Genomic DNA, 14,139 nt, shown 5'->3' on the forward strand with positions numbered 1-14,139 from the left:
TCTTTACTCTTGTCGGGGGCAGGGAAAACTTTTTCCATACCCCTTTATGTCTTCTGATTGGTCAAATAATTCAAACAACATAGAGCAGATTAACAAGAGAAATCAAAATTTAATATGTGCCCACAGGAAGTTCACATACGCATAAAAATTCCAAAGGTGGTGAGGCAAAAATTGGTTATATATATCATTTTGGACAAAAGAGAAAAGGGGGAGGGAGTCTTCGATTTCATAAGTGAAAATCGGCAATTTGCAGGTCGCCTGAGGACGTGGCAAACACACTGCTGCTAGGTGATTCAGAAACAATGGGACACTGAGCAAACCTAACTAACAGCCCCTGCATGGAGCCTTCCTAGCTATAATGCTAAGGTGAAAATGCTTAAGGTGATTATGCTAAGGTTCCCTATCTGAAGCAGGTTTTTTTCTCTGTGAATCTCTTTAAGAAGAAAAGGTGAAGGTAAAAGTCTCTTCCTGTGTTTGTTGGGCTTGAAATGATTTCAGCTTGAAAAAATGTGCATGCCAGTGTGGCCCATTCTGGGAACACTCACTCCCAACCTTCCCACTATATGTATATCTTTGGTGAGATATCTGTGTTCATAGTTTGCCTACTTTTTAATTGAGTGATTCATTCTATTATTGTTGAGTTTTTAAAGTATTTTTGTATAGTGTGGCTATAGGTTGTTAATCTGATATTTGTTATACAGATAATTTCTTCCAGTCAGTGGCTTGTTTATTAACATATTTACTTTTCATTTGAAGCTTTCTTATTTTTGAATGAGAGTGTCATTCACTTTGTAAGAACCACTTGTATTTATTTTTCTGTGACCCGTTGTAAAGCCAGTAGCCACAACCACCATCACAGCCACCTGGCTTTTGCAGGTTCGCATTTAATTCAAGCAGACGGTGATGAAACTGCAGAGCCAAGAACTGGTGGGCCATTACCTTTATTCCTAGCTTCACTCAACAAGCAAGTAAACACAAACACACTAGGCTCCAAAACCCACTCATTCAGCACTTGAAGCTACTAACACATCGGAGTTTTCCTAGAATCAAAGGCCCCCCCCAGTCTTATCCCCTCTGGTTCCCCATCTCCCTTCTCCTCTCTGCACAAACTGGCTTCTCCTTCAGCACCCAGCCATCTTGACTTCCTTCTCTCCTCCAACCATGTGGCCTTTCTCCCCTGGAACAACGTGGTCTCTCCTTCCCAAAATGACCTTCTAGCTCCTCCTTTTAAAACTTTTTGGCATGAAAGTTCCTCCTCCAACACACATTAGCATAACCAAGCCCCTTCCCAAGCATGAAGGTCATCAGCTATATCACGTGAGAGCATCATCACGTGAGCAGCAGCCATTTTTAACAATAAGAATGAGCAAAACTAGAAAATACAAATTTTACAATTCATTTGCCCAGCACCTGTGTAACCATATCTTTTGGTCCTTTCATGTTTATGACTTAATAGACCTAATAAAATTTAACCATTTTTTGAGAATTGAATCGTTAATGTGCACATGGTTTGCTAGACTATGATGTGATTGTCCAAACTGCTTTGCTCACTTGAATTCATGTGTTTATTTATTTTCATAGTTTCAATTCTCTCCCTAGCTTTTAGGGTATGCACTATCACTTTTTTTGCTTTCCTCAAACGTCTGTCTTTCTTTTTTTTTTTTTTTTTTTTTTTTTTTATAATTTTATTTTTTTAATGGGGTGACATCAATAAATCAGGATACATATATTCAAAGATAACAAGTCCAGGTTATCTTGTCGTTCAATTATGTTGCATACCCACCACCCAAAGTCAGATTGTCCTCTGTCACCTTCTATCTTGTTTTCTTTGTGCCCCTCCCCACCCCCTATCCCTCTCCCATTCCCCCCTCCCCCCCGTAACCACCACACTCTTGTCAATGTCTCTTAGTTTCAGTATTATGTCCCACCTACCTATGGAATAATACAGTTCCTGTTTTTTTCTGATTTACTTATTTCGCTTCATATCATGTTATCAAGATCCCACCATTTTGCTGTAAATGTTCCGATGTCATCATTTCTTATGGCTGAGTAGTATTCCATAGTGTATATGTGCCACATCTTCTTTATCCAGTCATCTATTGATGGGCTTTTTGGTTGTTTCCATGTCCTGGCCACTGTGAACAATGCTGCAATAAACATGGGGCTGCATGTGTCTTTACGTATCAATGTTTCTGAGTTTTGGGGATATATACCCAGTCTTTCAAAACCTATGTCTTCTCTTGTAATTTTCTGCCTTTAATATCAAGAGTTTCTGATACCGAAACAAAAAATATTTGTTATAATAACCTGAGAAGCCTGATCCATGGGTCCACTGCATCTGTATTTGTACATCTGTTATGGCCACGCAGGAGTCTTTGTCATTTCCTGTTTAGCCTTCTTCCGAATATTCAGAATCATCCAGCAAAAGAATTCCTAGTTCTAGCATTCTTTGCTAGAACACATGACAGTGATCCCAGGAACTCTAGTCATGAGTGGAGCCCATGTACCTATATGTTATTATACATATAAATATAATTGCCTTGAATAGAGGAAAATCTGCTCTCTCACTCTATAATGTAGCAATATAAACTTAGATATCTGGAAAACTTAAACAAATGACTTTTCGATGGTATTGCCCTGTGGAGGCTCGGGGCAAGGCGGTGCTTGCAGTGCACGAACATTCCTGCATGGCTGTGTAACCGGAGTGTCCCGTGCATTACAGGGAAGGGGAGCCACTGCCCTGGCAGCCCAGCTGCCTCCCATAGATGGCAGTAAACACACTTTCTAGCACATTTCTCCACCTTCATTGGAATCTAGCTCCTTCAGGGAAAGAAAATGAATGCAGAAACTGTGGAGTAATAATTAGCAAACAGACTCTAGTCATTTGAAAAATTGGCAAGAAGCCTTATTAAAGGAGGTAATAATAGTTATATTTTGCACTTCTAATAGGTCCTTTTATCTCTAGGCCTTCAAGAGCCTGTGTGATTCATGTAAAGGAAAAAAAAAACCAAGCTAGGTCAGAAGTCAGGAAACAAGGACTCTGTTTGACATTCAGTAAGGCTTTCTCATTTCAAAGTGAAGGTAGAGTGTCTCTGATGCATTTAAATACCAGGAACTCATGCTGGTTTGAAAAGGAAAGTCAAGCAATGCATTGTGAGATAAACTCCACATTCCTGGGTTATAGGAAAAACATGCTTTTCTGAGGTTGTTTTCTATGAAAATAACAACAGAGCTTTAAATACTTGGCTTCCTATAAACCCATGGACAGGATTATTATTCATAGTGCCCTAGACAAACTGAGAAAGCAGTTCTGTATCTTCTTTTATGTATCAAGGTGTAATTATCAGCACATCCTTGTATTTATTCCTACAAGGTTGGAATAAATACTGCTGCTGATGGATATCAGTCCCATGCCCTGAGTATCATTCATTCTTTATCTCTTGTGGTGGAGGCAGCAGAAGAAAACAACTCCTAACATGTATACACAGCAAAAAGCCTTAAATCTACAAGATATGGCTGTTCTCCTTGTCCCACATTCAGCCTGCATCTTCAGTTTCCCACATAAACTCCAGAGCTATTGAAATCCTGGAACATTAAAATTCTCCTTCATTGTTGTCAAGGTATAGTAACTTGACAACCAGAAGACAGACACCCTGACTATTTGAGGGAGCGTAGGTTTGGGAATAATGAAGAGCAGCTTTTCCTGGTGCATTAAAATATGCTTGGGGCTTGGTAGGAAGAACGTATTTTATAATCTGTTTTGGCTGTGTGACGTTGACTTCAGGCCTGCTCATTAACCTCTCTGAGCATCAGCTGCTTCACTGAAATCAAGAATGGAAAGCATATAGCATAGCACCTGTCAATAGGTTTTCAATAACTATTATCATTAAAAATTAGACATAAGCACATACCAATTTACATACATACATGAGAGAGAGAGAGAGAGAGAGAGATCTAATTTCTGTTGGGCTCTTCTGAGCCTCAGAAATTTAGGTAAATTGGTTTAAACCTTCAAATTCTGAACCCATCGATCCTCCCTATAATTTCTATAAGTTCATGACCTCACATCCTCTTGATTTCTTCAAATTCTTCTAAATCCAAGAGTCTCAGGTTAATTGAATGCCCAGCCAGCTAGTATATAGGAAAATGGTTTCTTAGCCATTTTTACACATGAAAAAATCCCATCCTCTCTCACATATAGTGTGATTCTGGTAAATTGAATGGAGATTTACATTTGAGAAGAGATCAGATCAGCCTTCTGTCATTCTCCTTATTCCCCACCCCGTCCGTCCGTGTTCCACTGTCTTCCAAAGGTACTGTCTTGCAATACAGGATTCACACCCACATGCAGCCCCATCCCTGGGAGGTATAGGCCAGCCCATCCCTACCCTCTCCAACTACTCTTCAGGTGGAGAACAGCTCAACATCACTGGGATTTGGGAAAATAAACTTCTTTCCTATTACCCCCTGATCATTAATTCACTATAAAACTCAGTTGTCTACATTCTCATGGATAAAACCATTTTCTTTATTCCATGGAACAATCTATTTTTCTACCTTTATATATAAGAGCATACATACAAAGTAAACACAGTAACATCATCTATTTCATACCCTATGAGTCATTTCTTCATAGCAATTATTCTTTTAAGGATTACCTAGTTTTGTCTTGTTCTTTTTAGAATTTTAATGTTTGTATATAAAGTTTTTTTCTGATCATCATAGTCACCCTTCTCTGATTATATTTTTTAACCAAGAACACAGATGTATCTTTTCCCAATGGTCCCGAGTCATCAGTATGTGTGACTGTGATTACACGCTGCCCTCCGGGGTATTGATTGGGCTGTCCAGGGCTCTTTGCTCTAAATGCCCCCAGATTCTTGTGTGTTTGGAGTTACTGTGTCTGGTTGTTGGGATGTTTTTTCTCTAGGCTTTTGTCTACTTGTCTTTTCTTGCTGTCACCAGTGTATACTGTATCCAGCAGTAATCCTTTCACCAGTTTTCTGTTGCAGCTTCCAGTCTATTGACTGGTGAAGAAAAAGCAAACATTAAAGGTGGTTTTAAAGTCAAGATCACTGGCATAGAATCCCTCAGAACTCTCCTATGAGCAGACCGTGGGAGCTTCTATACGGAGACTTCTCTTCTAGATATGTTAAGTGGCTCGGTCCTCTTTTTGCTGAACTCTCCTGGTCTTGAATGGGTTTTAGATTATTTAAATTGTAGGAAAAATGATCTGAGTGGAGTAATGTGTGGCTATATTATTTTCCCATTAATCTCATTTTCAAACTCCAGATCAATGACATGTGAGGGCTGGAGGGCTGGTTGGTTCTCACGGCCCCCGTCCTGGGAGCACCTGCTCTGACTGGTTGGGCCCTGGGATGTACCACTCCAAGTCTTAAGGAAGGTTACATATGAGGAAAATCTTAAATCAAAATATTTCCTACAAAAGCAAAAATAATCGCTTCACTAAAAGGAGTCAATGAGGCCAGATAATTTTGGGTGGTCGGATTATATTCTCATTACCATACTGTCTCAGTTTAAGAAAAAAGTTTGCCTTTCTCTGTTTTCTCCCTCCTTTGTCTGTACATCTTTCCTCTCTCCCTTTTTTCTCTTGATTTGTCTATAAATCAGGGATTCTCTTTTTTACTAATGGTGGGGAAGACAAGGGTGCAAAATGCTTTACAGTTAAGCTGAGACAATCAAACTATAAATAAATGTCAGTAGTGAGAAACTTTTTTCTTTCTAACTTTGATGGTAACTATGCTAATTTTAAAAAAACAAACAACTTAATATCTTGCAGGATTTTCACAGTATGAACATGTTTCTCCTGAGTTTTACATTAGCACTTGAAAATGAAGGCCTTCCTCTAGTTCAGGAAACACTTGTGATTTTCCTCTCTCTCAGTGTGAGATTCCAGGGACAAAGATGACAGCGAAGGGACGTGTACATGACTGTCATCCAGATATTCCGTGGCTGTGGAGCACTATCTCAGAGAGGTGGCCAGATTAGGCGCCCCGAGTCCATGCTGAGTGTGTATCACTCCTGAGAAGATCCTTCCTTGCAAGTCACACGTCATACTCCACTCGCTGCTCTCTTCGGCACAATGCCATAGCCACAGAGGTCACAGCCCAGCCACCTGAGTTAAAATTCTGACCTTAGGCAAGTTACTTAACCTCTTTGGGCCTCAATGTCTTCATCTCTAAAATGTAGAAAATAATAGTGTTTACCTCACAGGGTTGTTTTAAAGTCAATAAAATAAATTAATGTGGAATCCTGAGATGAAAGCTTGAAACACAGTAGCAAGTACGATGCCAACGTTTGTTAGTATTGTGTTGGGAGGACAGACCGAGGCCCCCAGGATGGAGACGCAGGAGCTGTCGTGAGGATTGTTAAGAGGTTAGGTTCTGGGGTCAGTCTCATGTGGATTGTGGCATTTGTCCCCTCACTTCCTGGCCAGGTGAACTTGGACAAATTACTCAACCCCTCGAAGCCATTTTCCTTTATCTGCAGAAAGTGGTTAGTTCTAGTATCTTCCTCATAGGGCTGGTATGAGGATGAAATGCGTGCAGAAAGCCCACAGGAAGCCTGGCACACAGAAAATGCTCCGTGAACATTAGCTATGGCAATGTGGAGGAGGAGGCAGTGACGTGAGGAGCTGCCTACTGAGAATTTTTAAAGGCAGTTTCCGTATCTTCCCTTGTGAAGTGAGGGAACCAGTTAGAGCAGTTCTTTGGAAACTGAGGGACACAATCTACACAGTTCTTTCTGTGCTGGGTTGGGGGACAGAGAAGAGAGCACAAGAAAGCAAAAATAAGACTTGGGGAATTCTGCCAAATCGCACAGGTAGACACCTCTGGAGGGAAGTCCTGAGCTTTACCCCGTGGCCCCTGACCAGCAGGAAAAGCCTCTAAGCCAGGGGGATGAATAAGTAGCCCAGGTACAGATTCAGGACACAGCAGACAAGGCCCTCAGAGAAGGTAGGATTCTCTTTTCTGGGTGTTTCTTACATTCTCAAGGCTATTTCCCTGAAGGAGGGGCTGGCAAGAATGATTGGGATGGTTTGGCTTCCGTTGTGCTACTTTGTTCACCTGGAACCTCTTCCTCTCTTTCCCTCTTGGAAGACTTCTACCTTTCTTTAAAGGCCAGTCCTCTTTAGCTGTACATGAGTGTTATGGAGGTAGGAGGGCTTGGAAGGGGCCATGATGTTTTGGTAATCACTACTTACATCAGACAGCTGGGATATCTGTTTGCCACAAATAAGCCAGGTCAATGTTGTATCTGTTGTGACTTGCAATCCTCCCAAGTACCTAGACGGGATGGAAAGACATTGAATAGATGATTGTAAATTTTATAAGAATTAGGTCTGTATCAAGCAGTTAAACTTCTCTTCTGCCCAGTGTTGATTTTAAAGATCTGCTGGCAAGGGGTGCCCCTTGAGTGTGGAGTCCCTACTTTGCCCATCTTTGACTCCTGCCAGCGCTGCATGCCTAGTGCAGAGCCTGGCGCAGAAGCTGCCCAACAGTGTAATGGGGATGAAACTCCCTCTACACCCTGAGCCCAACCTATCTCTCTAACCGTCATCCATCTTCCAAGTGTCGCCTTCTTAGGTCACATAAATTGTCTACAACTTTTCCTGTATTTTTCTTTTTTTCTTTTTTCTTTTTTTTTTGTATTTTTCTGAAGCTGGAAACGAAGAGAGACAGTCAGACAGACTCCCGCATGCACCCGACCGGGATCCACCCGGCACGCCCACCAGGGGCGACGCTCTGCCCACCAGGGGGCGATGCTCTGCCCCTCCGGGGGCGTCGCTCTGCCGTGACCAGAGCCACTCTAGTGCCTGGGGCAGAGGCCAAGGAGCCATCCCCAGCGCCCGGGCCATCTTTGCTCCAATGGAGCCTTGGCTGCAGGAGGGGAAGAGAGAGACAGAGAGGAAGGAGGGGGGCGGGGTGGAGAAGCAAATGGGCGCTTCTCCTATGTGCCCTGGCCGGAAATCGAACCCGGGTCCCCTACACGCCAGGCCGACGCTCTACTGCTGAGCCAACTGGCCAGGGCCTTTTCCTGTATTTTTCACATCTGATGACCACTGCCAAACTTATCACCCATCCTCATTTCTTCCCAAATATATCCCCAGCCCAGGCCCCCACAGTTTCTCATATAGATAGCATAATTCTAATTCCCCTTACTTCTCATTCAAGTTCATCAGCACTCCTTTTAAAATGCTGTCCACGGAATCGAACTCACTCTCCCCTCCTCCGGCCTCTGCCCTTCTGCTTTCTGGTCTCTGTGCTAATTGAACTACCCGTCACTTATGCTGGCCACTCGGGCTGCTTAACTGCACCTCCTCCATCATCCCCCCGTCCACCTCTCGTCAGCCACTAAGTCCTATTGATTGTTCCAACTAAATATTGAACAACTATAGTAGGTATTCAGACAGTATATGGTGAAGGAATATAAATGAATAAAATTCATCACTTTATATTCATTCCTGCTACTTCTGACTTGAGCGAAGGTTTTGTTTTGCTTTGCTTTTATTTTTAAATGTTTCAAATGTACAGCAAAGTTGAAAGAAATTGTAATGAACACCAATATACCTTCCCCTAGATTCATCAATTGTTAATATTTTACTTGAATTCCTTCTCTTTCTCCTCCCCTCAACACACACACACACACACACTTAAAAAATAAAGTAAGTAAGTTACAGGTATTGTGACATTTCATCTTTAAATACTGCAGCACACAACTCCTAAGAACTATAAAATTCTCCGCAAATTATTTCCCACAAATACCTTTAGAATGAGGACTGATAAGCTGGGGTTTATGGCTGGGCTTTCGGGAAGGTCCCTGAAATCACATGCAAAATTATACATTTATAGCAGTTTTCCAAGGAGGCAGTTCACAGCCTTCATCAGAGGCTCAAACCTCCAAATGAATGCAGGCTCCTTATTTAACCCAAGTAGGGTTGCAGTATGGTCAGTCATGGGTTTTCAGCTACCTCAGACCAGAAATAACTCATATGCTACCTAAAATGTGTTCAGAGGCTTCCAACTGGCTGCATAAGAAAGCTGAGTGTTAGGATGACACCAAGAACCTTTGTGATCACGCTTCCAAGTACCTTTCCGCTCTCTTCTTCCCTAGCTCCCATCTCCTAAAGGGAACTGGCCACCTGTCCCAACCCATGTCATGCTCTGAGCTTCACTTCACCCCACTCCCCCTTCTTAGCCTTGTCCCATCTTGGCAAACTTCTTTTTTTTTTTCAAGACCCAATTCAGTTGCCACCACCTCTAGGAACCTGTCCCAATGCTCTCCCCAATTGCTTCTGCCTGTAATTTGTGCATTCTTCTATTACCACATGTTAACGATCACATTTACTACGCTGATTTGTTTAAATAGCTTCATCCTCAGTGATTGAGAAGCACTGTATATATGAATAAATGGATAGTTGGCAAAAGGATCACACAGCCCTGGCTCATACCTGGACTCCTGACCCTCCCGCCTGCTCTGTTCCCTGAGGCCTGTCTGCATTCTGTCTCAGTGGGCTCTTCAGGTCTCAGACCCCTGTTTTGCCTTCACCAAAGGCTCTGCGTCTCCCCCTGTGTGATGCTCTTGGCTCTTTAATTTTGGAGGCTACTCTGTATCCACATCCCTAGGGTCCCTTAGTTGTCCAAATTCAACCCCAGTCATACATGATAAAGAATCCACAAGATTTAGAGGGGCAGAGACACCGGAAATGGATGTTTGTCCTGGCACTGAGACACCAGAAAAAGTGTGAGGTAAAGTCATATGCAAGGCCTTGTGAAAAAGTACTAAGCCATACCATAGGGCGGCTGCTCCTCGGAATAGAAGGTGATGCTATGGCAGGCTGAACGAGAAGAGCTGGATTTGGAGAGGTGACAGGACCCTTGGCAATATTCCTGCATAAACCTGAGACTCTTTTCTTTGATTTTTTCCAGGGTAGCTCCATTGTGCCTTTCCAACATTGGTGCTAACACTTCTAATCTAGAAATCAGATCCTGACTTGCAAGGATGGCAAGCAGCTGGCCTTCTGGCTGGAGTCCAGATCTGCAGCACAGGTAAGAGGCCTGCCTTGTTAATACTCCAAAGCCAAGTATGGTCAAGCGAACCAGTAATGAGTTGGTGTGGGAGGGCTGGCCATTCCATTGGGATTCTACTAGCTTGCTGGAAGGATTGCCAAAAAAGGGTTGTCAGGAGGAGTTGGGGATTCTGAGGAGAGGGCTTGGGGCATCCTGCTGAGCCTCTAGCGTCCCCAAAGAGCAGCCCCCAGCAGCTGTGAGCCTGAGCTGGGGAGCTCAAAGGCTGCTAAGCAGCCTGCGAATGTCAAAGCTGACCTCGCCCTTCTGCTGCTTCCTGGTGGTTTGGCCCCCGGGGGACATTAGCCCATCTGCTTTCAGAACTGTGGCTGCTCCACCCCCTTGCCCCACCCCCACCTCCTCCGTGGCTGTCCTCTCCTCCAGCAGGAGCACCTGGGCCCCGGTGAGTGATGCTTCTGAACGGATTCAATCCCCCCACCCCACCCCACGCTCCAGTCGGAATGCATTACAGCAGGGCACATCAGCTCAGCGATTTGGTTTTAACAATAAATCTCCTTGCTTTCATGACTTTAAATCAGACTTTAAAACATCACCCTTAATGTTCTTTTAATGCAGTTTTCTTCTGAATGAGTTCCCTTTAGGTCTAGTCCTTGTCATTAATACACTCTCTTGGCAAAGAGGGCTTCTTCTAGGAAAACCCTGCCAGTTTAGGAAACTAGTTGAATTGCCCTGGTGATGCCAGGAGCCTCTTTTGCATTTTACAAGGACACTCGAGAAAACAAAACTCTCTGACCGTAAATTTAATTTCCTCTTGACAGCTTCAATGTCTCTGCAGCCCCAGAAGTTATCCATTACTCCTTTCTTCTGTAATTAAAAATCAAGGGGGGGAAAATGTACAGGATTAACAAGTTCTAATTTTCATTGATGAGCTCTAAGAGCTTATCAATAATGGGATCAGAAAAGCCACTGCGCCTAAGCTCAATTTTTCCAGGGCGTCTGATTTTGATGGAGAATCTCGCTTAGGATGGAAAATACTGGTTTTCCAAGGAGTCTGACTGTCAAAGTCAGGAAGAAGGGGTGGGGCTGGCCAAGCCGGTGTCTAGCAGGAGGGAGCAGAGGAGCTGCGGGGGCTCGCAACTTTCAGACTCAGCGTTTGGGCTCGGGGGAGCTGATTACAGGGAAAGATAAAACGGCCTGTCTCTCACACACATGTTCCTTCTCTATGGATGGCTTGTGCAGGAGAGGAGCTTGCACATATCTGCTTAGGGGGAAGAAAGATATTTCCAATTAAAAGAATATTGGTGGTAATTCCTTTTGAGTTATATGTTTGTAGATATAAATACTTTATCAGGGGATGGGGCATCCATCCTGTTTAGCACCCACAGGGAAGTAGCTGAGCATGAGCTCCTCCCAAGATACACGGAGCTGATCAATAGCATCTGGGCTGTGTCATTTCAAAAGCTGTGACATAGAGGCTCCCAGGGAATGTGACAGGCATGTGACGGAAATGAGCTGCCTGACTGACATGCACAGGTTCCACGAAATTCCCAAATAATCAGGTGCAGAAATGATTCAGTTGGGATTTTTAAAAATACTAATAATAGAGTAAGGAAAGTGTAGAGACCATGAAGCCGAAGCCCTGGTCTCGAGGTTAGAAGAACAGAGGCCTCGGCTATGCTCAAAAGGGTTGGGTTTACGAGTTCCAGGCAGAAATGGGATGATTTGGTTCCAAAGCTTTCTTGTTTAGAGCTGGAAAGTTCAGGCCATTGCTGGAGACCAAGAAGTGCACAGGATAGCAGAAAAGACCAGCAGCTGGGGATTCCGACAGAAAGATAGAAAGATTCCGACAGAAAGAGCTTAGCTCCTGCCACGGGAGCTTCTTAAACCAGGACTAGAGAATCTCAGGCTGCTGGGTTGCCCACTTCCCGAGGTCACCTGTTTGGGGCATCCTGCCAGCCTTGCTGCCAAGCGTCCTTCCTTCCCTAGTGAGGACAGGCAGCACTGCAGCCAAATCTGGGCACTGAGAACAGCTTCCTCTATAGGACAGTTTCACCCATAATCTCACCTATTAGAGGGGATATTATACAGACAGGGTAGGAGTATGGACTCCAGCCAAATGGTCAAGTTTGAATAAAGAAGTCCACTCTTATGAGCTATGTGATTTGGGGCAAGTTATTTAAGCATGAACCGCCATGGTCTTTTCTGGAAGATATGATTATTTTAGTCTTACTGCATAGAGCTATTAGAGGGATTAAATGAGTGAATCCAAGTAAGTCATGTAGAACAGTGGCCAGCATGTAAGAGACACTCAATAAATGTTAGCAACTTAAATGTTATGGCATTTAATCAGGGATCTTGCCAAAGACAATGACTAACCTCTCAGAGCCCTCTTCAACTCTATGACTTGAAACCACCAGATGGCCTAATTTGCTGCTTTGAAAGGGTGGGGGGGTAGTAAATTTGGAGGGGGTATAGGATGGACACATTAATTTTAATAACTATGCATTTATTATGTATCAGAAAAAAATAAAGTCCATTATTCCATGAATATTATTGATCAGATTGAAGATAAGGCTTTTCAAAAATGAAATGTATGTATCTCAGTACCTGTGCTATGCCCAATACGGGAAAAATCACTTGAGCTGAATCTTATGGATGAGTGAGTGATAGAAGGGACTCCTGGTAGGGCACTGTCTGTGCAAAGGCCCAGGACATAATTCAGCACAAGAACAGAGAAGAGAGATGAGGCTGAAGAGGGGCCATTAGGACACAGCGAGCGATGAGGGGTGGGGGGAACTTGTGTGCCATGTTAATGGGTTGAACTTTGTCCCAAGGGGAGGGGGATTGTGGGTGGATAAGGTTGAAGGGGAGTAGAAACAGGGAGCTGGCTAGGACATTGTTGCCAATTAAAAAACAATGAGGACATAAACAGGAGCAGTGGTCCTGCAGAGAGTGAGAGAAGCAGGTGAAGTCAAGAAATCTTCAAAAGATAAAGGAAGCGGAAGGCGTCCAGGATTCTATCTCGGCATCCAAACAGGTGCTGCCTCAACAACCAGATCTGAGAGGAGGGGCGCTGGTCAGGAAAGTGATCGCAGGGAAAAGGATCATTTCAGTTTGGGGCTGTGGAACCTCAAGTCCCTCTGGGGAAAACTTTAGCAGACAGATCTGGGCCAGCGTATAATTTAAAGTCAATGCAGGTGAGCATGTGGAGACAGAGAGTGCAGACTACTCCTTCAGGAGGCTTGGATGCAGGGGTGAAGAATACCCTTGGAGGACTGGAGACCCTTGAGCATGCTTTATTGACTGAAGATGAGAAGCTGGTGGGAGGGCAGGGAGCAGTTAAAGTACCACAATGCCTCTGAGCCCTGGACTGACCTCACTGGTGTCCTAAATGTGACTATGAGTGCCTTCTTGCTCCTACGCATGCTTTCACCTTCCTGCCTGACTCCTCCAGCCCACCCTGGCCAGCCTCCCCTTCCTTCCATCCATCCTTCTTTTCTTCATTCAGCAAATATTTTATTAAGCACCTATTATGTGTTCTAGGGGCAAACAAGTCAATCAAAACAGACAATCATGGAGCATCTATTCTAGTGAAGAGAGGCCATCAACAAACAGAAAAGGGAACTATGAAGTGTGTGACATTGTGATAGGTGCTCTTAGTAAGAATAAAGCAGGACAGGGAGCTAAGGATGGCCTTGCCGGATGAGCAGTGGTGAGTAGCTACAGTAAGTAGGGAGGTCAGGAAGGCATCACTGAGAAGGGGATACGTGAGTAAAGGTCTGAAGCAGGTGAAAGGAGATGATGGAAATATCAGGGGAAACCTGTTCTCAGTAGAGGAGCAGCGAGAGCAAGTGCCCTAGGCCAGGAGAGGGCTATGATGGTTCAAAAACAGCAGAGCAGCCTAACCATGGACATTTTACAGGTCCACTGGGCACTTGATTATAGTATAATTTTACCATTTTATTTCATCTTTCTATCCCCTTTGGCTCCTAGTCCTTCTTGTCATCAAGTTAATTGTGGTCCCAACTCATGGGGCCCACCTTCCCCCAAATTCATGGGGAGCAATTTAGGGAATATAACATTCCTATGG

The sequence above is a fragment of the Saccopteryx bilineata genome, chromosome 1, assembly GCF_036850765.1.
Source record: "Saccopteryx bilineata isolate mSacBil1 chromosome 1, mSacBil1_pri_phased_curated, whole genome shotgun sequence".
In the NCBI taxonomy this organism is placed as follows: Eukaryota; Metazoa; Chordata; class Mammalia; order Chiroptera; family Emballonuridae; genus Saccopteryx; species Saccopteryx bilineata.